Raw genomic sequence first — 12,263 nt, forward strand, 5'->3', positions numbered from 1 at the left:
TTCATCAGGCCTTACAATAGATTATGTATATTGTTTTACTAATCACATGCATGTTACACTAAAAAAAAAAAAAAAAACCCACTTGCACCTGAACCTAAATCAATCAAGACCATTAAACCGGTTAATATGTAACCGGAACATTCCACCATCCTTGTGACTTTTTATAGGAAGTCCTGGCAACCTTGTGCTGCCTTCATTAGCACATCAAAGGGTTGTGTCAGAAGGAGGTTTGTAGCTATTCAGAAGATAAGATGAAAAAAGAAAAAAACAAAGTGATTGTAAAGATTATTGTGCAAATTATTTCCCAGCAGATGACATGGAAAAAATAAATAAAATCAATTGCACAATGCTTGCACTTCTACTAGGCTACATATTTTAAACCGAGTGACGTTCCCCTTTATAATGATACTTTATTTTCTACACAGTGCCCAATAACCTGACACCCACATCACTGTTTAATACGTCATTCTCCGTGCAGTCATTTGTGAAACATACGGTTAAAAGTTACCCTTGACGTACAGTGTAACGTATTGCTTTGGGGTGAAGTCGACCTCTCCTTTCGCAGAGGCACCGACATTCTGACCCCCTGCGGTACAAGGCGCGAGCACCTTGCGGTGCATGGTCACGTTTTTACCTGTGTTTGCTTATCTCCTGCCAAGCTGCAGCCACCCGCTCTGCACCTCCCCAGCCTGCCTCTTCCCTCGCCCGGCTCACAGAATGAGAGCTCAGTCTTCTCCTCAGGCCTGACCCACCCACTCACTCCCTTCCTACTAGGAGGTGGAGCAATCTTTGTTTCCTGCAACCAAAAAAAAAAAAAGAAAGACAGGTTTCCTCCCCTGGAGCCTACACAGCAGGGCTGGAATTTCATTCAACTCTCCAGTGCAAGGAAGGAGAATATGAAACTGCTTCTCTAATGACCTTAAAGAGACAATCCAAGCGGCAAGTTTTTTGTCATTTTTTTTTTTAACAGGGGAGGTTGAAGCTGGGGGTCTCCGAAGCTGGGGGTCTCCGAAGCTGGTCCCCATTAATTTCAGCTCCGGGGACCCCCCCTACTTCAAGAGATATTTACCTCCCCAGAGGGTGCCGGTTGGCGCTCTGCGCGGCTAGCAGAGTTCACGTGATTTATTGTATACAATGCGTTACCCGGCAGTAATACGCTGAGAGTTCCGTCTCGTTTTCACGTGCGTCCTGCGCACAGAGTTATGGTGACAGGTACATGGTTACAGTAAGTGAACAGGCGAAGTTTCAAAGCGCCTGCTGCCCTGTGGGCCAATAGGAAGGCGTGACGTCATCAGGTTCGCCTGCGCGGCGCGGAGTTTTAAACTTTGTTGACATACCGGCGTCCCTTTTGGAGGTAAATATTTGTGGAAACAGAGGCTCCCCAGTGTGGAAGTTAATGGGGTTCAGCTCCCCACCCCCCTGCTTCAAACCTATGTAAAAAAAATAATAATTGAAAAATCTTTTATTTATTTATTTATTTTCCCCTTTATTATGCGCATCAATACAACCCGCACAATGATCAGTAATTCGCTAAGTTGCTGATCGATCCGTTTTCCTTTGATCGATCGGCGAAGATTCGGCTCTGGGGTTCACTAAATGAGTCAGTGCAGCAGAAGAGGACCAAACATGCAAAGTTCTGTGGGGAAGATCATGTGGCCAGGCAGTCACTAGATACCATTGGTGCACTGCTAGAGAGAGGGCAGGGCTCAAAAATGGGTGTGCCAGAGCCTGTTTCAGAAGAAAAAGGGTACGTGAATTTGTAAATGGTTGCTATAGAAACAAAAAATGCTTGTTACATTATAATACATAAAAAATGTCATTTACAGTTGTTTAAAAAAAAAAGAAAATGCTACAAGTATTTTCTCATAGTACAGAACAGATTTATATTTAAAAAAAAATATGTAAGATATTGGTTGGTCTGCAGCTTTAATTACATAGTACATGTGGTTGGTATGGGGTGGGTGCTGCGAGCTACCCCTCCCCCCCCCAGAAGCCTATATGAGTTTTACTCATATAATGTGAGTGTTTTGCCCACACAGCATGTCCTGACTTTTCTTTCACCATCTACAGTTTCTGAAGTTACCATGGTAACCTGTAGACTGCAATGGGCTCTGGGGAAATCTTCATTTTAACCTCGTCAACGCTTAATACAGTATTTTCCAAATACCTCCATAACAGAACATCTGGAAACAGATCTTTTAACCCTTTGTGTGCCCCAAGACATCGCCACAACGTAACGGGACCCGGCACGTTTCGCTTGGATCACTTCCCGCGTTTCCATGGAGCGCCGTACGCGATCTGAAGCGGACCGAACTGGAAGGACGAAAGGCCAGCCGTGATCACCTGACCCCCGTCGCGTGCCCCTTCCGGCACTCACAGGGTTAAAGTAAGTAATTAAAAAAAAAAATGCAACGACATTGCGATCAGCGCAGACGGCCGCTTCAAATAAATGATATTTTAGGCAAATTACGAATACAGGATATGCAGCCAACATCTGGATATGCGCAACAGTGATCAAAAAGGAGCAGCATTGCTGCTGATAACAGAAAGTGATTGCAAAGGGTCCCGGTAAAGCTTCGGAAAGCACATTACACCTCATTTCAGTGGACATCTGTGGCTATCCTAATAAGCTGTGCTAAGCCTCCAACTCTCCGCACTGAAGCGGTCTTCTACAGGAAGATTTAAAGCTGCAGTTCAAGCAATATCCTACACGTGTGTGGTTTTTTTTTATACTTAAGTTTTTTTATTGAGTTTTTCCAACAGTTGTGGGAGGGGGGCGGGGGGGATACAGAAATAAAAAAAAATGGGGGGAGGAATGGTGCAACATTCCCAACGAGCACATTTCATATAATTGTAACGGGTTTCCCCCCCCCCGATCGCAGATTATACTGTGGGTGCGGAGAAACATATAGTGTTACCAGGTGTGTGGTGCGTTACCTGTTGGCTCACAGGAGGGCTGAGCTTCCGCCACCGGGAACCTGGGGCAATTATAATACGATGGGTAACCACTTACTCAATACAGCGCCTCCACCTGCGATGGCTCCCACCATAGGGGGAGTGGTTCCTCGCAGGACACATACAAATAACCTATACACAGTGATGTATAATAACTAGTGACTTTACTAACATGCAAGACAACATATCACGGCAATACCCTAATAACCTGTGTCCCTCTCTAGAGGAGATACTTACTGCGTCGCGCAGGACGCTTCCCCAACACCAGGTGATCCCACCCAGTGTCCATAGAAACCCCACCCAATGTCCCGTACTCTTGGAGAGAATGTGGGTGACTGCGCAGTCACTATTAAACTAAGGGCCCGTTGGTGCACTTGTTGACTTAATAGTACCTGCCCAAGCACTCCCGTGCTCGGATCTCCAACTGGCTTTGCAAAGGATCCGGCGACCGAAGAACACCGGAACCACCTCCCGGACGATCCCACCCGGAGGACTGCTGCAGCCGCAATGATGAACAGCGCCCACCTCAATGCACAGAGGTAGCGCCCGCTGAGTCCCTAACTGACTTCACTAACTACATGGACAATACTGTACTATAGGCCGTCCCTACAGCACAGCAACCTTGATGGCTTAGGGGGAAACTCCTAGGGGCCTACAGGGGTTAATAACCTGCCCCACTCCCCTTACTCTTCCCAGTCCTGACTATTACTTAACTGGTCCCAGCGCCTGCAGCAACAAGCTGTGACCCACTGGATGTGTGCAGCCAACGTGCTACACAACACTGTGCCTGCCTGTCAGACCTCACAGCACTGACAGCCGTGACCCTGAGCAGACAGCACACCAACACTAAGGGCAGCCTCCCTATCTTGGGCCGTCCCTATTCAATTACCCACTAATCTGGTGGGGGAGTTGGAGCCTACCTGGGGTGTGGGTACCTATCTGGGTGCAGGAGCTGCACTCGCTCCCCGCCCCCTTCCTTCCCTCACAGCTCCCTCCAACTGCCTAACGTAAGTGACAGGGCCCCTAACCTAGGGCTGTCCCTGGCAACACTCACTCTAATGGGGTACTCAGAGCTATCTCGGGCCCTGGGGGTGCAGGCCTAGTACAGGGAGTCCCTGACTCCTGTACCCTACCTCCTTCCCTGGGCTGCTTCTGGCTCTGACTCCTAGCGTGGGCTCAGCGCGCGAATTGTATCCACTTGCTTGCCTGGAGATCCTAAGCCCTATTGGCTCCCTGGCATCACGTGGGGCGCGCCGAGGCTCCTGGGATCTGTAGTCCCTGCCTAGAGCCTCCCCTAATAGGCTACAGCTTTGCGGGCTTCCTTTCTCCTGCCCTGCGCATGCGCAACCTCTCTGGTGCTGCCGTGACTCTCTCACTACCTTCCCTACTCTCGCGCGATTCATCCCTGCTTCTGAGGTACTTCCTGCGCTTGTGCGACCACTGCGCATGCGCGAGCTAAGGGGCAATGGCGGCGCCCTCGCTGCCCGGCTCCGGGAGTGCCGGGATCCCTGTGACTCGCGTGCGGCCTAGGCAACCAGCCACACACGTCCCTGGCAACCCCCGAGCCGGGACCTGACCGCCCTCACCTCTGCGATCGCCGGGGGAAGCCGCCATTGGACTCGGCGGCACCCACGATCGCCAACCAGGTGAGGGGGGTGCTGACAGGCTGGGGAGACCTGGCTACATAATAAAAAATACACAATAATTGACCACTGGCAAAAAATAAGTAAATATATACATACATGTAGCTCTCTTACCCCCACCCTAAGTGAGATTGAGGTGGGTAGGTGTATCTCACTACTTATCAGTGTGGTGCTGTACCTGTTTGGCAACCAGGAGGGCTGAGCTTCCGCCACGGGGAACCTGGGGTGAAATACTCTTACCACTACTATATGGTGCAGCGCCTCCACCTGCGATGGCTCCCAGCAGAGCGGGAGTTCTTCCTCGCAGGACACATACAAATGAACACATACACTGGATGTGATATAGCAAAGGGCTTTACTGAACATAACATATCTCTTAACGCTCTAATGTACTGACTTATAACTCTATGATAATATCTTATCACTCCACCCACTGAAGACACAACTAGCCACACACCTCACAGGGCCTTGTACCCCACACCTTATTCCCTGAGTCCCAAGTGTCCCAAGAGTTATGCAACGTTAGGTGTGATCAGTGCCTGTGTGGTACCGGTAATGGTGGTGCACTTGGTGACTGTACCTGCCGGGTGTGTCCACACTCGGTATGATGAATCTTCGCAAAGGATCCGCTGATCCTGCGATGAAACCTGCCTCCGCGTGGGGTGATGTCCCGCCAGACGCTCCCACCGTGAAGACTGTCTCTTTCCTGAAGAGGTCTGTTCCCAGACCAACCTGGCCAGGCCACGTGCACACAGCTGTGTCCCTGACTATCTTATAACACACCTGACTGCTGAGGGGATCCGTTCCCTGACTAGGGCATGTCCCTGTAGCAGCTCCAACCTTTCAATGACTCAGGGCCTAACTGGGCCTGGGGTACAGGGCCTAATGTAGGGGCTACTTGCCTCCCCACACGCAGAGCTCCTTCTCTAATGTGACAGATCCCTATCCTAGGGCCTGTCCCTGTGACCACCCACCCTCACTAGTGGGGAGTCAGAGCCTCAGCTCTAGCCTGGGGATGTCTGGCCTAGGGCAGAAGCTCGCAGCTCTGCCCCCCTTCTTTCCCCCTCTGTGTCCTCAGCCTGACTGAACAATCCCTGTCTGCACACAACATTGTATCCAATCCCCTGCTGCAGAGAATCTGCAGTCTCAGTGGCTGGCTGCAGGTGACAGGGATCATAGGGCATTCCCCAGAGGCTGCTGGGAGATGTAGTCCACTCCGGACCTCTTTCCTATGGGAACCGCGTGCGCGATCTCTCCTGCGCCTATGCGAAGCTGTAATGGCCGCCGCTACGCTTAACTGCGCCTGCGCAACTTCCCAGAGCTCCTGCACACTTGTAATGGCCACCGCTAACCTTGCCAACCTCTGCGCATTGCGCGAAACTCGCGTCACAACCAAGATGGTGGTGCCCACCGGGAGAAGTCGCCGTCCCCTTCCCCCACTGCCACAGGGGTAAGACAGGGTGCAAAGGAAAATCAGGGATACCAGGAGTGACCCCCTTACATACATATACTTCAACTCTAATCATACCCCTCTGTATCTTATATTTTTTGGGTTGACTGTCTCCCCGGGAGACCCGGGAATGGAGAAGGTCTCACTGGAGAATATTGGACTGGTTTGAGGGTGGGCGGGTGATTGGGTGGGCTGTCCTTGTGTGTTAAGAGTCTCATAGATCAGCCATGGCTGCCATACTTTCTGAAATTTTCAGCAAGAGTCTCTCAGAATTCCAGTAAGTCTTTCCATTTTAAGAGAGCACCACAGTCTTCTTCTTATCTGGTTGAGAACCGCCAGGTTCTGGCAAATCCACGCCTCAGCTATGGCACAACGTGTTGCTGTCATTATATGGCTAATAAGATTGTTTTGGTGTCTGTCCATATTCTCCTGAGGATGTGTGGGGTTTTTTTTATTTAAATAAATCAGTTCTGTACTAGGAGAAAATGCTTGTAGCATTAAAAAAAAAAACGAATAATAATTAAAGACATTTTTAATGTATTCTAATGTAACCAGCATTTTTGTTTCTATAAAAAAACATTTACAAAGTCACATCCCCTTCCTTTTCTGGCACACCCCTTTTGCCCTCTCTCTAGCAATGCACCAATTGTATCTAGTCCCTGCCTGGTCACATGATCTTCCACACAGAACTTTGCATCTTGGGTAATCTTCTGCAGCCCTAACAGTGATTTACAGAACCCCGAGCCGAATCTTCAGCGATCGATTACAGGAGAACGGATCGATCGGCAGCTTAGCCAATCACTTGTCAGTGCGCAGATTGTATTGATGCACGTATTGAAGGGACTTTTTTTTTTTTTTTAAACGGCCGCTTGAACTGCAGCTGTAAAAACCACTCATTTCAATGGAGCTTAAATATTGCCAAGCAAGAGGGAGGCGTTGTGTGCACAATGTGGACAGTTGACTGAACAGGGGCTTAGATCTTGATTACTTTCGGACTTTGAAACCTACTTTACCATCTCTTATATTAGCAAGCTTACGATTACGAATGTACTGTAACATGCATGTCCTGTAGGTAACATTAAAGATGGAATCCCACATAGTCGGACAGTTGAATTTCTTAGGGGTCTTTGAATGATAAGTGTTTGTCAATTAAGTGTTTTCTCTACCTTTGATCTCATCCTGTCCTTACAGAACCAATACAGTTACAGGGAGGTGTGGATTGAGGGGACGAGGTGTGGATTGAGGGGACACTTGCTGAACGCACAGTGCAATCACACGAAAGGAAGCAGCCAGAGGAAATCAAAGCTCCCAAGTCTCACGTTCAAAAATACACTAAAAATACTTATACAGTAGGTGTAAGATTTGGGTAAAATAAAAAAAATAATCTATTACCAAGATGAGACGTCTTAAACAGGTCACTAGGATGAGTTAACCGTGGTCCTAGGAGGTATAGATCATTTGTGCACAGTCTTTTCCCCCTGTGCTCCCCTGCTTGCGCCCCCCTCCCCCCTGCTTGGCTCCTGCGTCAAATGACGCCGGGTTACCATGACGAGGCGCGGTTGGAAGCCAAGGTAAGTTAGTTACAGAGGCCTCTCGGGCAGTCCCCTGGCATTTAACTTAAATGCCCTGGGGAAGAGCGCGGGACCTCTGTAACCACCGCACCCCCCCCCCCCCTCCCCAGAAAATCTCGCGCACCCCAGTTTGCGCACCCCTAGTATAGATTGTAAGCTCATCTGGGCAGGGACTGTGTCTGTAACAATCCTATATGCTTTGCACCACGCGCTATACGGTCATTGTGACGCACTTTGAGTCCCATTGGGATAAAAGCACTATACTGTATGAAATAAAGTTATTATTAACCCTTTGAGTGCCCTAGGGCATAGTCTCTATGTCATGAGGAGTGGCACTCCGCAGGCCCAGTGGCGTAGTGACTACGCCATCCACAAAGGGTCTGTTTTTTTGTCCGGGTTTGATCGCGTCCTGCACTCCCATGGGAACATCTGCCCAGTGAGGAAACGGAGGAGGGCTCCTCCTCCTCTACTGTTTCCAAGAAAATGGCCGCCGCAGCCACATGACCACGATTGAAAGAGCGGGAACAACAATGTGTATGTCTCTTCTGTCATTTCCTTTGGAAAGGTGTCTGCGTCATTAATGGCATAAACAAGAGCAAAGTCTGTTTGATTGTAATAAAGAATCCAAATGATGTGTAAGTTTGTGATAAGGAGTTTTATGAATCCAGCTCCATATAAAATGTTGGCAAGCTGACCAATTTTGGAACACAACTTTAACACCTTTGCCGCTGGATGGAAATGCAATGCATGTCTTTATATAAAACAATACAAGCATTGCAACCATTCCCAGGCTATTCAGGGTGTGTCTGAATGAACAGGTCAGCTATGATTTAGTCAAAAAAATGAAGTGCTATACAGTACTTACTTAGCTGTCTTTTGCCATCAGGCACCTCTGGAGCTGGAAGACATCATACATCCCTTTCAACCCAATGGGCTGTAAGGTGTCCTTCAGAACCAGAAGGTGTGGTAGAAGACTGCTTAGTATCTTTGGGCCTAAAACCCATTTAGTAAGAGATGCAATGCCAGAAGATGCCTTCCAGTGCTGGAGGACACCGTATCGTCCATTCAAGCTAATGGGTGTCTTTTTGTGATGGAACAATTCTTATGGCATAGCACCACTTAGTAAACATGCCCCTCAAATATTCATTACTATAAAAAAAACCAGCATTTGGCTTAAGTGGCAGATGTTATTAATGGTTTTGTGTGTATGGCAATCATTTATTAACTAGGCTGTCACTATTTAGCACATATGTCTATTCTTGATTTTCAGGCAGGTTCTGTAGGTTCGCCCTTTCTGTCTATACAGTACTAGTCTTGCACTCTGATACGGGTTCATTGCATCCAGTGCGCAGCAAGAGAACAAGTAAACGGACATGAAATTGATTGTTACTAATTAACTATCCCCTATCTGGACTGGAGAGCTGAATTTTGTGCGTCTGAACCTGTTTTCTTATAAGACAACAGGAAACCCGGTGTTAGTGCAAATATAGAACTTGTACAGTAGGGGATACGAAATACGGATGAATTGAAAAGAGATTACTTGGTGCTCCTAGCAGAGGACAAACAACCACCTGTCAGTACTTTGAGGAAAATGTTCTATCGATGTATCCAAAGGATAATTGAAATGTATTTCTCACACGGTTCCAGATCAATGTTTCGGCTCATCAGGCTTCATCAGGGTTATGAGGACAATAGAGAGAGTAGTGATTTGCTCAGTATGCATCCGTTTTTGTAAATTGTAATATTATTTTTTTATATACGTAGCCCTTCTAGGGACTACTAGGGGTAAGGGGTTAATAGCTTTGACAGATTGACTGTTAGGGCTCACGCAAAGTAACGCCCCTTTCCCCTCACATGGTGTAGTGACCTGGCAGAAAAGAAGCAATGCCCACTGTATGCTTTGTGGCCAGTAACGTCAATATCGGGGTATACATAGTCAGTCCAAAGGTTCTAGAACTTGGTTCGTGGGAGTGACCGTTGGAGGAGCCTCACTGTGAACAATCTAAATATGTTTCAGTGTATAGATATGTGTACTAAGATGGAGCTGTCCCCATTTGTTGTTTTATAGTTAGAGAAAGTGCTCTGGCCAGATCGCATCCATAGCAATGGCCATGGTGAACCCATTTGTTCAGATACAAGGAAGCTTACAGTATGCCCAAAAGGGGTTCCCCACATAGGAACTTTAGGGCATAGTCGGATCTGCCCAATCAGAAGTCTGTAGTTAACTCAAACCTAGTCTGCCTAGAGGTTGCAGTCAGTGTACATACAGTACCGGCATATTGATCTAGAGGAACTAGAATGCCGGCCAATGCCTGCAAGGGGTTCGCTAGTAATGGAACATTTCGGACGCTATACAGAAGAGAGAGACGATTTAGTTGACCCAAAGAGAATCAAGTCTCAGTATCTCCCTAGTGTATTAAGGTACTTAGGAAAGAAGCAAATAGTACAAAAATTGCAAATATATCAGAACTGTGAATAGAGTGGCGTGTCTAATAATGAAGAGCATTATCAAGGCTGTTAATAAAGCTCCTGTTCTTACTATTAAAGTTCCTGGTGCCCATTATTATTCCATTAGCATATCTACGCCCAGCCTGCCGGATCCAGCTCCCTGATAAGGTATGAGAGATTGAGCAAAGCCATGTACAGTCAACGGATGTAAACTCCGTAAGAGCCGGGCAGCGAGGGTTACATACTAATATGCTTTAGCTGTACTTTTCAATAAAAAGACTATAATAACAGCATACAAAATATAAACATAAAGTAATGCCACAAACAACCATTCAAAGTGGTAGAGAAAGCCATTAGGGATTTAATTTGTCTGTAATTCCATCATATGTTGCCAAGTGTGATTGCATATAATAACGATTGATACGTCTCAACATGTTTCCAAGTACGGTATAGTTGCCCGTGACATTACTATACCAGTTGAGTTCTGTGTAACAGGTTTTACTGAAGTCTACTGAACAGTGCCTCAGGGATTGACTCTGTTTCATGGTCTTACGTCTCTAAGATAAACTGTAGTGCAAAAAAAACCCCACGAGTTCCGTTGTCACAACTTTATCATGAAGCGGAAAAGTGTCAAATGGAAGGCATTAAAGAGAGAAATCATCACCGTTTACTTAAACATAACTCTCCTGCAATTCTACTACCGTTTAGGCTTCATATATACATATTATATATGTAGAAAAGTTTTTTTTAAAAACCACACACATCACTGAAATGCTCAAAGAACATCTTTCCTGTCTTGTCTTCAAATACTTTCTGGGCAAGCTACCCCCATATCTGAACAAGCTCCTCACCCCTACCACACACAGCACTTATCCTCTGAGATCAGACTCCAAAGGACTTTTCATTGTCCCAAGGTTCAACAAAGTATCCGGCCGCTCCTCCTTCTCTTACCGTGCACCACGAAACTGGAACAACCTACCTAATACTCAAAGCCACCACCAGTCTAAATTCTTTCAAAACTAAAGCTGTCTCACGTTTTAATCTGGTCTGTAAATGTTTCATACGCCCAAAAGATAGAATATGTTAAAGTGTTCATGCGATGTCTTTATACATCATGTATAACCCTGTTGACTTAATGTAACTACTGTATTTGGCATCATATCTCTGTGCCCAGGAGATACTTGAAAACGAGAGGTAACTCTCCCAATGTATTACTTCCTGGTAAAACATTTTATAAATAAATAAATACATTTTACAAGAGCTGTTAAGCAGCTGAAGCATTGAACTAGTATAGACATATGTGTTGTACAATTTGGCGTGCCTGCGTTTTTATCTTTCTACATAGTACAAGCATCTGCCCCGGGTCCGAGGCTGTGGGGGCCCAGCCGGCGTGGAAGTTGCAAATGGCTGCCAGGACCCGGCTCTTCCCAGCTGCCGCTGGGCCTTCTCCCCCCCCCCTTCCCCACTCCCTCCCCACCCCCACCCCACCCCCTCCCGCTGCACTCTCTCTAGTTCCATAATGTCTTTTCTTAGGATTGGTGCCCAAAATTGTACTCCATATTCAAGGTGAGGTCTTACTAATGCTTTGTAAAGGGGCATAATTATGTTTACTTCCCTTCCATCCATTGCCCGTTTGATGCAAGATAAGATCTTGTTTGCCTTTGCAGCTACTGCATGACTTTGGGCACTATTGCTAAGCCTGCTGTCTACAAGCACTCCTAAATCCTTCATCAAGGATTCCCCCAATTTAACCCCATTTAATTTGTAAGTCGCCTTTTTATTCTTGCATCCCAAATGCATAACCTTACATTTATCTGTAATAATCCTCATCTGCCATTTACCTGCCCACGTTTCCAGTCTCTCCAAGTCCTTCTGGAGAGAAATGACATCCTGCTCTGAATCTACTACCTTACACAATTTAGTATCATCAGCAAAGATGGAGACTTATCTCTCGATGCCAGCCTCAAGGTCATTAATAAACAAGTTAAAAAGCAGGGGTCCCAGTACCGATCCCTGAGGTACTCCACTCACGACTTTAGCCCAACCTGAAAAAGTTCCATTTATGACAACCCTCTGTTGTCTGTCCTTTAACCAGTTTTCAATCCAGGTGCATATATTATTACTGAGTCCAATTTTCTTTATTTTGTACACCAACCTCTTGTGTGAAACCGTATCAAAATCCTTTGCAAAATCTAA

General features: G+C 46.7%; 1 protein-coding gene across 3 annotated transcripts in view; it reads right to left on the bottom strand.

Annotated features, from left to right (window-relative positions):
• The window catches only part of CPT1A (carnitine palmitoyltransferase 1A), a 50,666-nt gene extending 49,884 nt beyond the window's left edge, over positions 1–782 (bottom strand). For all 3 annotated transcript variants that reach the window (XR_012787622.1, XM_075567638.1, XM_075567637.1), the window contains exon 1: positions 635–782. The gene's annotated coding sequence lies outside the window, so the exon portion shown is untranslated. The remainder of the gene's footprint in view (positions 1–634) is intronic.
• Positions 783–12,263: the final 11,481 nt, after the last annotated feature.

This window comes from Ascaphus truei, chromosome 12, assembly GCF_040206685.1.
Source record: "Ascaphus truei isolate aAscTru1 chromosome 12, aAscTru1.hap1, whole genome shotgun sequence".
In the NCBI taxonomy this organism is placed as follows: Eukaryota; Metazoa; Chordata; class Amphibia; order Anura; family Ascaphidae; genus Ascaphus; species Ascaphus truei.